Genomic DNA, 15,938 nt, shown 5'->3' on the forward strand with positions numbered 1-15,938 from the left:
TTTGCAGCAAAACAAAAGATATTTTTACCCATTTTACATAACCTTGCCTAACAGGGATTTTTTCAGGAAAGGGGACACTGCTTTCCTGTACTCTGCTTTTGAACTGTATTTTTCAACAGTGATTGTGAAAGAAAAACTCAATTGGCTCCACATTTTTTCTCTTGTAAGTTACCTTTGCAACAGTGTTACTGTTGCATCTAATTCCACTGTGATTCCCATAATAACAGCGATGTATTTGCGACATATTTTGGCTCAATGGCGCCCTCTCTTAGAAGTCGTGGTTAAAAGTGGCAGCATTAAAACCTTGCCTGATTCGAGAGAGGAGCGTGAGTGTGTTGTGTTTGAGGCATCTGTAATCTGCCAACCTGCCTGACAGGTAGGCCAACACATTCTGTTCGTATCCAGATAATAAAAGAGCAGTATTAAAAGGTAAACAAGTACAATACAGTAAATTTGGTATCTGAAATGTGTAAATATTGTTTTACTGCAAAATTACCATAAAATTGCACACTACTTAAAATTGCTTACACAGTACTTAAATTTACTTACAATATAATTATGTCGTTGTTTCCCGTGGAAACCTAACTTGTTACCCTCTTATTCTCCCTTTATGAGGCTGTAGCATTTTATTTTCATTTACATTGTAATTGAAAATAAAATGCTGACCTGGTTACTGACCTGGTAGCCTGGCTGGCCCTGGGTGGGTCCGGGATGGGCGTGAGGTTCTGGGGGCGCTCCGTCTCTGGGCTGGGACCCGGACCGGGCCTCGGGGGCTTGGGTCCTGGTTGGTGTGTTGCCGGGGTTGTGGGCGGGTGGGTGCATGGGGGCCCAGCCCTGGAGCAGGGTGCCGCCGGTGCGTCGAGCCACCTGGGGGGCTCTTCAACTGGTGGGGGAGATTGTCACATCTTGCAGGAGCTTTCCTCTCCTCAGGAGCTCCCTCTGCAGGAGGGGGAGATACAGGAGAGGTGGAGGAAGATCTCAGCCTGGGTGTTTATTGTCTTATGTAGTCTGGAAGATGAGTGGATGGTGGGGTGGGTGCAGTTTTCTCTGTGGTGGGGTTGGGTGGACTGTCCCGGGCTCTGTGGGGCCGGGCGGCGCTGCTGCACTGGGCCCGGTCTGGATGGGCCTGGGCCCCCTTTCCCTGGCGGGTCGCGGAGTATGGGGGTGCCTACTGGGGTCAGCGGGGGAGCTGGCCCCAGGGAGGGGTCACTTGCCCCTCCCTTCCTTCCCTCCCCATCTCCAGCTGCCTCCCTCTTCCCGCTCCACCACAACCACCCACACATGCAGGGCCTTGGAGTAGGGGTATGTCACCAGGGTGCAGAGGAGGCTACCCCCCCCCCCCCCCCCTCTGTCCCCTTCTGGCTGCCTCTGCCTCAATTTTATCCCACAACTTAGACATTCACATTACTCACACTCTCATTACACATACATATAGGATCTTGGGGGTGGGCACGATACACGGAGTCCAAAGTACCATCAGGGTGTACACCCCACCCCTGGCATCGTTGCCCACCTCTCAATTTTAAATACACGTAGACATTGAGGGCTAGCAGGAGGGACCATGCGCTTACCTGCTGCTCTCTGGCAGGTAGCTCCATGCCCTCCTGGGTTTTAAATGCACCTTAGAACACACATGCATCAACACTACATATGAGCGGGCGGAGGGAGGTTTAGAGTCTTCTCTCACCCCCGTTCTCTGCGACCTGCTGGAGCGGGGGGGCTAGGAGGAGGAGTTGGCCGTCCGACTGCGGTCTGGAGTGTGGAGCCTTCCTGCTGCTGCGGAGTCGGGGCGGTCTGCCTCCCCCCACCGCAGGGAAAAGGGAAACACCACCTGGGTCTGGGTGCAGTTCCCCCCTCCAGGGGCGGGGGCACCTAGACCCGGTTTGTAGAGTACGCTTGGGGAGTGTGATCGTGTGTACAACGTCTCTTTATGTCTGTCTCCACGTTGGTTGAGTGTGGAGTAAGTGCATATGAGAGCATGAGGGTGGGAATGGATGTTTGTATCTGTGTGTGCCTGTATGTCTGTGTCTATATGTCAGGTTGGGTGTCAGGCGCCACCTCTCTGGGGACATCTCAGGCCCTCCAAGGTTTGGAGGCCTATCTCCCCCTACCACCACTTCCCCTGCCAGTGGCGGACCCCCTCAGACATCGGTGCGTTGGTGGTTCTTTGTGTCCGGGGATGGGCGTCCAGGTACACACCGGCTCACTCCTTGGCGGCCGCTTATCGGGGCCTGGAGCCTGGGGCTCGCTCGGGCCACTTCGGAGGTGGGGTGCCCCCGGCCTCTCGGCCTGGGGCTCGGTCACTCAGGCGCAGCTGGCTGCCGGCGGAGCTCACGGGCGCGTCACTGCAACTCCCCCTGGCTTCTGCTCCGCGGCTGCTGAGTGAGCCCTCATCTGGGACTCTCCTCAGCTCTTTCCGGGACAGTGGCGCAGCTGCCCCTCTGTTGGTCTTCCTTGGTCTCTTGTGTTCTGGGGGCCTCTGGATGTCTGGAGTTTTGATCTCCTCCACACCTGCTTCAAGCCCTGGAGGACGGGGCTGTGGCCCCCCCACACCCTCTAGCAGATCATTACATGAAGGAACCTTTTAAAAAAACAAAAAACAAGCGCGTCCATGCTCACAGGTGTACACACGGGTGATCACACCCACAAACTACACCCTTTTTGGCTCCTACCTCAAAGCACACTGTGTTCTGTTGATCTTATGTGCTGCACAATAATGTTTAATATTTAGTATTTACTGTCATATTCCCATATATCATTGTGATGTTGTTTATTCTATTACTCTTGTTCTCTTCTGCTTGCTTTCTTTTTTCTTTCTCAGCAGGTGATCCAGGTGATTGATATATGCATTTTTTTTTCTCTGCCCGTTCTGTTGGTTTTTGTCTTTTGCCCTTCTCCCCCGTCCCTCTTCTCAGCTGTTTCTCTTTCCCTCTTTCTTTCTCCCCTTCTTTCCCCCAGTCAAGTCTGTCCCGTATTCAGTAAGTGAAAATAAAATAAACAATAAAAGGTGAATCAAATGGACCATTACGGCAAGGCTGGGATGGTCAGTTTGGTAAAGTAAATCCGTTGGGCATCTTTCTTTGCCTTTAGACAACAATTCTGATGGCAAAAGAGCCAAACGGGACAGGCAAAAAAAAAAAAAGAAAAAAAAAAAGAAAAAAAAAAAAAAGAAAATAAAATGCCTTGAAATTCTCTTTCATTGCAGACAAATAAAATTTCTGCCTGCGACCTGTTTTTCTTTAAAAGACAAAGCCTAGCTGTTTCCACTCTCTCTGCCAAGCTAACGCTAATGAGCTGCAGGCTTCACCTTTTAGTTAATTTAAGCGCTTCTGTTTCAGCAGTCATAGCTGACTACAACCACACAAAGGATGATGTAAAGATACATGGCAGCCACCACACAAAAACAGTAGGAATTTAATGCAGTATTCTAAACTCACATTACAAACATGATAGGTCTTTATCGTGTACAGTTAAAGATTTTTGTCTTCAAATAAAATATGTGTAATTTTTATGTACCCCCCCCCCCCCCCATCCATCCAGCCAGCAATTCGCTACATTTATACTGTAGCATTGATTAAAATCTTGTTTTATCTCTCTCTATATATGATGGATCAGTTTGTCCTGCCTGCCGAAATTTCCAATTACGAGGAAAGATTTTAATTGAGATAGAGATGCAATAACTGATAGAATCTAAACGTGACTTGGCTGCAGTCTTTTAAAAAGCAAGCTATCTAATTAGAATGAGGAATTGTGTGATTTGTTGGCACAATACTTTAATTAAAGGAAGATTTTGTAAAGTTTTATGTCGGCATTTTAGTCCTTAAAATGACCCCAGAGTTCTCTAACACTGGTAATGTTTCCTTATCCCATATAATCCGAAAGGATCTTTAATCAGCCAAAACAGAAGATGTTGATGAGACAGTAAAGCTCAAGTTGCCGCGGGATTACACCATCTTTGCTGTCAGCAAGTTGTATTTCCAGTGCTCAGGAGCCACAGGACAGACCACGTGCATGTTCACACTCAGCCGTCTTCTTCCTCTTTTTTTTTTTTTTTAATTACACACTCATAAAAATGTATAACTTCGGTTTTCAGCTTTTTGGTGTCGAGTTTTTTTCTTTCAGAGACCCAACACGTATGCTGGACCATTATGTTGATTCAAAAGTACGATTCAAATAACACCCACCAGATGGCACCCTGTCTTTGTGAATTAAGGCTTCTGAACAGTTCTTTTTTTTAAATTAGTAACAAGTCTATATATAGACTGCAATGATTGCTTCTGACGCTGTCCCTTCCTTTGGCCATACCTATATCAAGTAAAGGAGTGCCTAATCTATTTTAGATGTCAAATCTTTTTTCTATTCAACAAAGCCTGAGCTATTATTAATAACCTATATAAATATTTGATATGCCCACAACTAAAAGATAAGGTAATGTAGACATCATAAAGGATGGTTCTCTTAGTTGAATGGTTGTTCCTTGCTAGTTTCTTTTCAGTTACTTGCAACTCTTGGTCAGACCGCAAGGTGGTCATACTAATTTTCAATCTTATCTTTTAGATAATTATTTTTATGGCATCCAAACGGATCTCCATTCATCCCCAAAAAAGTGCTGCTCAGTTCAATGTGCACTTTTGAAAGTTGTGACAGTTTTTAGGTTCCATAACTTTCTGTTGATGCCATTTGCTCTGAATCTTGACTAAATCAAACAGAATGACAATGAGAGATGTCAGGGAAATTACATTGTGATTAGACTGATAGAAAAATGTTGGGAAATCAACCTGTGGAACTTGTAAGATCTGGTGGGCTGCTGACCTAACGCATCAATTTCTGGGGAAATGTTGACAGCACTGAAAGGAAACTGTCAGGCAAAGGCAGATTATCTGCTTGAAACAAACAAGAAAATCATTAGAGAGCATTTTGGATGGTTGAGGTTTCTTTACATTGTTTCTTTTCCACGTTAGCCCCCCTTCTGTCTTTTAATAAAACTATTTTACCTCTCTCCCTTCCTTCACTCAGTGATAAGCCGCCTTCTATTGCCTTGTCCTCACTTTTCCTTCTCAAGTCTCTCTCGCTCTCCTTCCCCCTCCCTTCATCTCTCTGTCCAACGGCGTGTGAAGGTTTAATGAAGCAGTGCTGATCCAATAATGGCAACTTCTGTCGCCTGCTGCACAAAGTATGATATATGACCTCATGTCCTCAACACATCATGAATCTCACTTACTACTACCCCCTCAACATGTCGTCGTTTTTTTCAATTAGGTTCCATTTAAAACAATATATAAAGCTGAATGTGTGTGTGTGTGTGTGTGTGTGTGTGTGTGTGTGTGTGTGTGTGTGTGCATTGTTTGTGTGAATACAAGACTGAAACCTCCAGACAAGTTGCCATGTGGACAAAAAGCAGATGAGTTGCACTCTGAGCACTCAGCCATAAGTGTGCATTAAAACACAATAAATGTCATTTAATGACTTTCCTCTCAGGGGAGAAAAATGTTGAGAAGTGTAATGAAAAAAAAAAGAGTCCTTCTATTTTTAAATTATAGATACAGTGTAAAGAGCAGTGTGTTTGCTCTAGTAAGGGGTTAGAAAAGCAGTTAAAAGTGACCCAGTAATGGACTAATGCTCTGACCTCATTATGAAGGCAATCGTGAAAGGAATAGGAGATAGAGAAAGGGGAAGAGAGCTAAATAAAGGAAGAGAGGAAAAACAAAATGCACAATGACATTAAAGGGAGCGCACGTGTTTTTCATTTAGGTCCAGAGGTAAATAATAAATCTTAGAAAACAGGCATCATAAAGGGATTTGTGGCAGGTAATTCCAAGGCTGATAGACAATGATCACAAAGACAGACAGCATAGATTATCACTGTCACCTTTACTTTAACGGAATGGTTTTATTACTTTGCTCTGTTGTCCGATGTCCCCACCGTCACTTGAGTGATGTCGCTGTCTCTCCCTCACTGCTGTCTGACTGCTGAGTCACTACGACTTTCACTGACTGCTACGTGGAGCACAGCTCAAATGCCTGATCTTCTCTAGGGTGTAAGTGGGATGTTGTGTGTGTGTGTCTGTCAGCAACCAGGTGTTTGTTTACAGAAATGTGCTGTGTCTGCTTACAGTAAGTGTCTGTGAATATTTTCTTGTGTTGGTGGAACAGAGAGAGTGTGGAAGAGTTGCCGCATGTTAAGCTAATCGCATCTCCTCCAGCAAGAAGGGAGGTATCGATCCGACCAGCTCAAGTCCATTGCAGAATCTCTGCAGCTCTCTGTTGCTCTGCCAGTAACACGCATGTGTTTGGTTGTGTTTTGATATCGTGTAACCGAAGCCTGTCCAAAGATGCTGAAAGCATAGCTGCAATTTAGGCCTGGCTAAAAACCTTGAACATTTTAAGCTGTAAATTAGAGTGAGATCAAACTTCTCACTTATGTGTTGATTTCAAAGCAACGTCTTGACAACTACATGATTTTGCATTAGTTTAATCTGCAGTAAAGCTATGGTGTCTTTTGATATTATAAACTATTAAATGTTGTTTCCAAAAAATGTTTATGGATCATGTCCTAGTAAATACAATAAACCATTTCCAGGCCAAGACTTAATGTTTGGAGTGCGAGTTACTTTTTGCAAATAGACGTCATAAAAAACAAAATCTTTCTCAGATTGAATTTCACCAGACGCAATCTGTTCTTTCGTCTCCATGTGGACTGTTTAACAGCAACAAATCAAAGCCAGTTTAAATGTGATTGGCCAGTAGCACTCAGGCTATAAGAGGGGACCATAGGTCTTGTAACCTTTTAAGTAAATAATCTATTCTGTCCCATAAATTGACCAAAAATTACCTGCAAATATCTCAAATCAAATATTATAGGAACCTTTTAGGGAGTATGATGGGATGTTGTTCCCTCGGTAACACTATCCTGGTGTTGGTACTAACAAGGTTTGAGTCTTGCTTGCTTGCTACATTTGTGCAGTGAAAAGGTTAGCAACTTTTAAGAAAGCCTTCCCTGCCAACATACTAGTCTCTTCATAAGTAGTTGTCCTGCAGAGGATTCACATGGCTACATATGGGCCCCTCAAGGTGCAGCACACACATGGACTTCCCCACCCCTGCTGGACACCAGTCTGCCATACAACACCACCAACTGGAACTCAACTCTCCAAGCAAGACAAACTTCTATTGGGATTATGCTTTACCAGCTTAGCCACAAATCACAAGTTGTTGGTAAGCCTGTAACCTACTGTATCTTGCACCAGTCTGTTGAGCGTACCACCGATGGATGGAAGTCCCCTGGACTTCTCAACAGCCATCTATGCCGGGGACAGTAACAGACAGATGACAGCTGGCTGGAGCTAGTTATAAAGAGACGATGTGCAACACATTTTGCATCCAACCCCTGCATTTCCCAGGTCAGGAGTCAAAAGTTTGGACACCTTCTCATTTCATTTTTTTTTTATCTTAATTTCTAAAATCAAAGCAAGAAAGTGGGCACATCTGTCCCATTTCATAATTTATATGGCAATACAATGAGACAAAAAACAATCAAATCAACTTTTACGTATATAGTGTGTCTTTTAGCCGATACCGAATAGAATGTAGTTGACTGAATATTTTAGCTGTTAGATAATGTAAGAAGAAGGGGGTACATAACAACAGGCAGAGCTTTTTGTTGACAGAATATGGGTCACACAAAGAGGGTAGTGAGGGCACAGCTGTACCCAGAGATGAACAGCCACTATTCACTTGGTGACAGGATGTCCCTCGGCATTACGTGTAGCGCACAAAGACGGGAATAAATGAGAGAGACTGAAGGTCACAAGAGGCATGCTGTAGTATTGGCACACTGTATGATATCCCTTATTGTGAGTTAATTAGCCGGACGTTTCTCCTTGTAGAGCTGCACTGCTATTTGGGGAAATGTGAAACTGCACTTGGGAGGACCTGATGGAGAGTAAGAGCTGCACTGAGACAGACAAACCCTAATCCTAACCCCAAAAGAAAAATCTCACAGTGATACCAGAGCCCACAGGAAGAATGAGAGAAAACAAAAATCTGTTACAACAGCTGCTATGTCGGCCAAACTTCAGCTTTATGACAGGACTGTGGACTGCTAGAGGATGAAATGAGGAGTCATGAGTGAGAGGCCAGAATGGATTCAAGTCAACTCTTTCACAGTGTCACCCTGCATGCAGTCTGCGAGGGCAGAAATGGGAAAAGGATGGTCGGGATCGCCCTTTCACAGGCCTTGAATGTAAAGACAGAGCGGAAATCAGTATGCTGCTCATGTTTTGTGTGTGTGTGTGTGTATTACCCTTAAACCATTACTCTGATTAATGGGTTTCCTCAACAGCTTATTCTTTTCTTTTACCCCTCACTCTTTCTTCTGTAGTCCATCTGTGTGGTTCTTGTTGAGCTCATAAAGCAGCCTGTTCACTGAGGCTATCAGCACAGCGACACTTGGCAGCTAAATCACAGGTGGTTTAATTAATTCACTCTGATTTAGGAAGAGTCACAAAGGCAGTTTATTGTAAGGCACATGATATGGCAGATATATGCATGCATTAGAATGCTCACTGTGTTTCATCAGGTTCAGCTTCATTTATCTACTTCTGGTTCTGCAGCTGACACTTTTCTGAATCCCAAAAATATCCAATAAAATGCTTTTTCATTACTCACTGGGCTACATACAGGTCTTCTAAAAACCAGAGTTTGACGTTGTACAAGTATATACTTTCTTGCTGTGAGTGGAAAGAAAAGATTGATTGACTCTGATTCTGGGAATGTACAAATGAAACTAGAGTGGTCCAGTGCTCTAATGGTGACATAAGCCATCATATGCTGAGCATGGCTTAGTGCAGAAATGTGACTATCTTTCCCCCCCCCCAAATCCTTAAAACCTATATGTCTTTTTACATTTTAGGAATTGAGTGCACTACTACTCTGAATTCTAGGCAGTGCATTACCTACCTTTGAGCAGAGCAAGACAAGCTGTTTCCCTAAAGCCTTGGTCAAAAAGGCATAGAGACCCCTGGCAACCACAGGTCACTTGGGAAAAATCTGTATTCCCTGACTGGTTGCTGGCTGTCGCTAGGTGAAATCAGTCGCAAAAAGGGTGCCTTGGCAAAAAACCTCTTTGTGATTACTTTGGTTGCTAGCGTATTGCTGCACTTGCCTATAGTTGACTTGTCTGCAAACGCTCACTATAAGCAGAAGTGAAATTGGAAAAAGTGAGATTCAAAAAGGAAACATGCTGCAATCCACATGTTTCAAAATGTGCAACTTAGATTTTGAAGGCATTTTCAATTTGTGTTATACTTTTCACAGTTTCACTATTGCTCAGTCAGTAGTTGGCACATGTTTTGGTGTCCTGCAAGTATACTAGGGACAATCGTAGCAGTCTGGTAGCATTCAAGTCAATCACAAAGGGGGGGTTGCGGTACAGCACCGTATTTGCAGTCAATTCACAGAATCACAAAGAAACTCCAATTTCACAGCAACTTCCAGCAACTACTCACAAGCTGGTCTTAAAGTGTCCATTTTCCCCTTGTGACCCGTGGTTGCCAAGGAGGTCTAGGTCTATATTCACTGGCTGGACCCATCCACCCTCATTTTAGGTTTGACAGCGTTTTAGTAGGTAAAGGTGAATGGCTTGGACATGAGTTGAGCTGCGGTTTGGGGAAAGCCTTGAAGGGTCCCCAAACCGCTCATGTACTAAACAGAAGTGAAGGAGTTAAAGAATTGAAAGGGAAAGGTGGGTGGGGCACATCAACGAGAATGAACAGCTTGTAGAGCTGGGGGGACATATATAGATGAGAACCGGAAGGAGCGTGTTTGGATGTGTGGTCCCGCTCCTGAAATTCCGATACTTTATCTCCAATAACTGAAATCTAAGCTCATTTCTTACTCGCAAACAAGTGAACAAACAACCTAGCAGCCTTCTGTTACTGCACATTCCATTGCGTCTACTGTAAACAAGTCATTAGTAGTGACTAGTTTTTTCATCGTCAATGAAAAAACATAAATGAGATCAGTCTGCATAATCATATGATTAACGGCCAGATGGGAGAGCGGTCTTTACTTTCTCATGTAACACTTTGAAAATGAAGAAAGAAAAAAGTGAATTTTATCAGTTAACTCTTTTCTAGCGTGTCATGCCACATCAGATTTTGGGACTCATGCACCTCCTCCTCGTTTGTTTTTGTTCCTGTTTTAGCTTTAATTATTTGGCACCAACAGGAAACAGGAAGCATTTATTGCCATGTATATAAAAGACAGCTATCACAGAACATGTTTCATTTCCTCTGGTTTCCTACATTTGTTTCTATTTTTTTTCGTCCCTTGAACTCACACAGTAGAGTACATCAAAAGGCACATTAAACACAATCTTTGTACATTATGTTAGTATTTTTAAAAACCCACCAGGGAGGAGAAAAATAGTGCTTTGCTGTGTGTATAATCTCTCTGCTATTTCCTGTTCCCCAGCCCATCCCACCACTGTGTTCCTTGATGTGACCTTGGCCTGACTGTATTCACGTAGACAGCCAAACATAAGGCACGCAGCTTCTTATGAACCTGGTTGTGAATAATTTTTAAAACCAGAATGACAGTCAGAGACACCAAAAAAACAAGCATCCCCTGAACCCTCCCCCAAACCCACAGCTGCTCAGGCCACAGTTTTTATCTGGGTCACTGTTGGATTGTATGATTGTGAAATCAAATAATCTGTATATCTGCAGATCTATTATTAATAATTAGCAAAAAATCACCAGGTTCCAGTGGATGAAATGAAGGCGTATTTTGAAGTTGGACCGACACGCTCTCATAATCCTTTCTGTTACCTTATTAGGCACGGAAAAATGGTGCTCACCAGACCATACGGCTATCTAATGTGAAGTGAAAAATGTAGCATAACTTTCCTTTGGTTTAATTTGTGAGATACGCTGGAAGGAAAAAAGACTGGAGAATGTGAGGGAAGGGGAAAGCAATAGTTGCAGTAAATGAATAAGGGCATCACAGAATGACTGACTGGAGAGCAAGTTTAAAATCATAACTTCATCTGTAAGTAAGCTGCTGTTCAGGAAACTTCAGTACCACTGGAGCACAGATTTGCTTTCCATATTGAGACAAATTAACATCTATAGTATCTGCTACTTAAAGCCATTAAATCACAGTTTTCAGGACCACTCATGTCCTTGTACATGATTTTAAAAATTGCTTTCTTTAACATCCCTAATGTCCACCAACTCTAATGCCTTGAAGTCTCCGACATCATCATCTCATACAGCTGCAAAGCTGTGAAAAAATATTTGCCCTTCCTAATTTCTTCTTCTTCTTTTTGCACTTTAAAGAGATCATCAAATAAATTTAAATATTAGACAAAGATAACCCAAGTAAATCAAACTGCAGTTCTTAAATAATGATTTTATTTATTTAAAAAAGTTATCTAAACTTATCTGTCCCTATGTAAGTAAGGAATTCTTATTAAATCATGAATTACTGTGAAACAATGGAACTCAGCTTCCATTGTTTGGGAAGCTGAGTTCAATGTCAGTAGCCACACCCACACCTGATTACAGACAGACCTGCTGAATAGAAACAAAACCATATAAATAAAACCTGTCTGACAAAAAGAAGTAGGCTAAAAGAGCTCAAGAAGCAACACATCATGCCACAATCTAAACAAACAGCTGAGAAAAAAAAGTCACTGACATCTGTCTGTCTGGAAAGGATTACAAAGCTGTTTCTAAGTGTCTGAGACAGCAAATTAAGAAAACTTGCAACAATACTGAACCTTCTTGGGAGTGGCTGGGCCATCATAAGTACTTTAAGAGCTTATTAACTCATTAATGTCACTAAAGAATCCAGAACATCATCTAAAGAACTGTAGATCTCACTTGCTTCAGTTAAGATTCATGAATTAACAATGAGAAAAATGGCATCTAGGAGAGCTCCACTGCTGTCCTTACAGCCCAGAAAACCACTGCAGACCAAAAAGAAGACAAAGGATCATCCCACATTTGCCAAATGAATGAATTAAGATAAGATAAGATAAGATAAGATAACCTTTATTAGTCCCACACGTGGGAAATTTATTCTGCTCTCTACCAGAAAAAGGAGAATGTCTGGTCATCACTTCATGCCCCAAAGCCCAAGCATACTTGGGTTATGCAAGTCTACCTCTGAATGGCTAAAAAACAAAACAAAACAAAGAAAAAAACCAAGCAAAGTGAAAGTAAATCTTATTGAGATGCTTAGCCATGATTGCAAACATACTAAAAAACCCCTCAGATCTAGCTAATTAAAGCAATTCTGCAAAGAAGAGTGGGACAAAATTCCTCCGCAGTGATATGCAAGATTCAGTGCCAGTTATTGCAAACACTCAGTTGTTAGTTCAGTTCTTGCTGCCAAGGGTGGCACTGCTACTAATCACGTATATGGCAGTTTTATTTTCCCCACTGGGCCGGTAGTTTGGAGACTTTTTCCCCTAAATAAGTGAAATGTTTATTGAAAAACTGCACTTTGTGATTAAGCAATTAATTTTTTTTATATAAAATTAAAATTTGTTTGACAATTTGAAACATTTAAATGGGTCACATATGTAAAAGTTGTCAAGGGGCCAAATACTTCACAGCACTGCATGTTTAAAGCAGTGTTTCCCAAACACCTGCCGCAGTGGTGTGCCGTGAGACATGATCAGGTGTGCCGTGGAAGTTTATCTGGTTCCACATGATTAGTACTGAAGAGATCGGCGTGAGTAACGGCAGAACAATTAAATTATCTTCCACTAGAGGGCAGTACAACTACCTGCTCTAATTAAATGTGTTGCCAACTGCCAGGAAAACAGAAGAAGATGAAGAAGAAATTACATAACAATCGTGCTGCGAGAGGACCCAGATGAAGGCCCTAGCATGATTAGTAGTCAGAAGAAAGCAAAAACGATATACTGGGGACAAACCCAGCCAATTCTACAGATCCCCGCACGGGACATTCGAGAAAAATAAATGAAAATTAACTTTTGCGAGATCTCACAGTTAGGCCGCATCCTTTGGAGGCCGCATTTGAAGGCCGATTACGTCACAGCCAGGCGACGAAGGCTGCTTCGAATGCGTCCTTCATTTCCCCGAATTTGATGGATGAGTCGGGAGTCGTGGCCCATTCTATCCCAGAATTCATAGCGCGGCCCAGCCAATTCCACTTTCCAACAATGGCGGCAGCTACTTAGTGTTAATATTACTCTTTCTGAGTCACAAAATAAACTTTTCAGATATTTTCAGGCGAGAATGTAGCTGTGTAAAGTCCAAATATTTGCTTGGTTTATCAAGACATCACATATTTGCAAAAGTGCTCCGAGGTTTTTGGAGACTTCTGTTACCCACCAGGTGACTGGGAGGTTGAGGCACACTAGAGCTGGCATTCCCGGCACATCCTACCACGACCTCCTGGTCAGCTTTGAGCTGTCGGCCTCCAAATGATGCTGCCTATTTTGCGAGATCTCGCAAAGGTAATTTGGGATTTCGCAAAAGTTCATCTTCATGTTTTTTTCCCTCCAATGTCCCTTGTGGGGCAAGGGACAATTCCTCTATACCTGGTGCACGGGGAAAAATTATCAATATGCTTTTTGTGACTTTTTTTTTGGATGTGTGCCGTTTGATTTTTCTAATGTGAAATATGTGCCGTGGCTCCAGAAGGTTGGGAAACACTGGTTTAAAAGGTTAGACCTTCAGCTGTTTGTGCTTTTATTGGCATATTAAAATAGTTTTTCTAACCTTTGAAGCCAAACTTCACAGTTACCGTTTCACACTCCAAAAGCTAGATACTTTTAGAAAAGTTATTCATTCTCAGTCTGTAATTATTTTTTGGGGGGCTACTCAATTTGAACCTGCCTCTTGGCCCGCTTCTCTTCATCTCCAATTATATGCCTCAGAACTCCCATGGTGCATTGCTGCCTTCCTGTTCTTTCATTGCCTTCAATAATAAGAAAGGATGAATTGTTTCACTTCTTGGCGCTCCCTCCTCTCCAGATGTAACACACTGTTGCTTCCTTTCTCCTTTCATAACTACCAGTTTCCCTCTCTGTTTGGTGCTTTGTATTCGGACTGTCTCCCTCTTGTCGTCCTCCTCTTCGCTTTTATTCATTCACCCTTTGGTCCCTTTCTCTGTACTAATGTTTCCCGTTGTCACATCTCTCTCCTCTCTATGTGTCGTCCCTTCACCTGCCTTTTAAGCCCTCTTCCCTCCTGGGATTCATCCATCTCCCTACCTCTCCTGGTGCTGAATACTGATAACTCACAGTCTAACAGGGATGGCCCGTAACTGCAACTCCTTCTAAAACCTTTTCATATAACACATAATGTACCTCATTATTTGTGAGACATTGGCAAGCTGATTCGTGGTAAACCATGGATATGATGATCGAATCAAGAGGGAATTGGAATTTGGTTAATCCCATTTTGAAACATGATAAAAAGTACTTAATTGCATTAATTTTCTTGTACAGCTAAAGGCAAGTGTGTGTGAGAACGAGACACGGCGTGCGAGTGAATAAGGACATAAACTTGTTGCATCATGCCCGTTCCATTTTTACCCTCTCATTATTCCTCTGCTCACTCAGTCTTCCTTTCCCTCTCTTTCATTGTTATTGCTGATTATGCTGTAAAGCCATGAAGCACGTTTAGACATGCTCGTTTACACACCGTACAGTACCGACTCTAGAGAAATGAATTACTTCTTACATTTGATGCTTTGTCTCAAACATAATAAATTTGGTATTTTTCACCGGTGCATATTGCTTTTAAAAATCCGACACCTCATTTATCAAACACTCGGAAGCAGTTTTACACCAGTTTGCATCATTAATGGGAAAAGTTTGACACTTTGTTTTCTCTTCTCTTTTTACTCCCTTTTACCCTCCGTTTGTCACTGCCATCTTTAATGGTCTTGCTTTATTCCAGTTGTGTGAATCAGAGCTTCTCTGGTGGGTGATCACATTTGTAACATGATGACAAACATAGCGAAAGTTTCAAATAAAGAGCTCTGTGCACGTGCAAGCAAAAGGCATAGCTCTTCATAGGAGTATTTCATTTTTAAACAATGCTTTTGTATTTGTGGGAATATTACAATAGTTTGACCTTCTTCAGGGACAAAGCACTTCATCAGAGCACAATATGAAGCTGGATTTTCTGCTATGCTAATGCATTGTCCTGCATTGATAATTGTTCCTAAATACTCGACACTGCATCTTCAGTGATACATATATGCATTTTTACTTGCATTCCTTAAATTGTGTTACTTAACTTTGTTTTTCTTTTTTCCTGACATTAGATAATTCCCACTTGAGCAAATTGGAAGAAAGTTGGCTTAAAGGAAGGCTGGCTTTAAAGTGAAGGAAGTTAAAATGATCTAAGAATAAACACGTGAAGCTGCAACAGGTCTGTGAATTCAGATGGCTGTTCCTTTCTTCTGTCATACCAGAGAGGATATTTAATCAAACAATATAAAGTCACGTGAATATGCACAGAAATAGCAACACATTTTTTACTCTTTAATGCAAAATTCATTGATAAGATTTGTAAAAATGAAAGTGATCCTTAACTATTTGAGTATAATGTCACTTAGTTCTATCCCCAGATCAATAGAGGCTCTCCTGAAAACATAGTAATGTACATCCTGTATATTTAATTAAGCTCCTTAGTCTTTGTGAGTCAGCATTAGCTCCACTATATTGCCACACAAGAAGCTTTACGCTAATGCAGCATTACCCTCTTTCACTCCCACTTTGCTTGAAACATCTCAGTTTCCTTTTGTTTCCAGTCACTGGGACAACAAAATTAACAGAAAGCTCTCTCCATTATTCACCCTTACTGCTAGCTTTCCTACCCACCACTCTACATTTGATACTTTGAACTCACTTTGGGCATGGTTGATCATTTGACCCTGCTCCTCTCATA

This window comes from Mchenga conophoros, linkage group LG14, assembly GCF_057382185.1.
Source record: "Mchenga conophoros isolate Kocher_MC1m ecotype Shallow Benthic linkage group LG14, M_conophoros_male_GT1.1, whole genome shotgun sequence".
NCBI classification, from domain to species: domain Eukaryota; kingdom Metazoa; phylum Chordata; class Actinopteri; order Cichliformes; family Cichlidae; genus Mchenga; species Mchenga conophoros.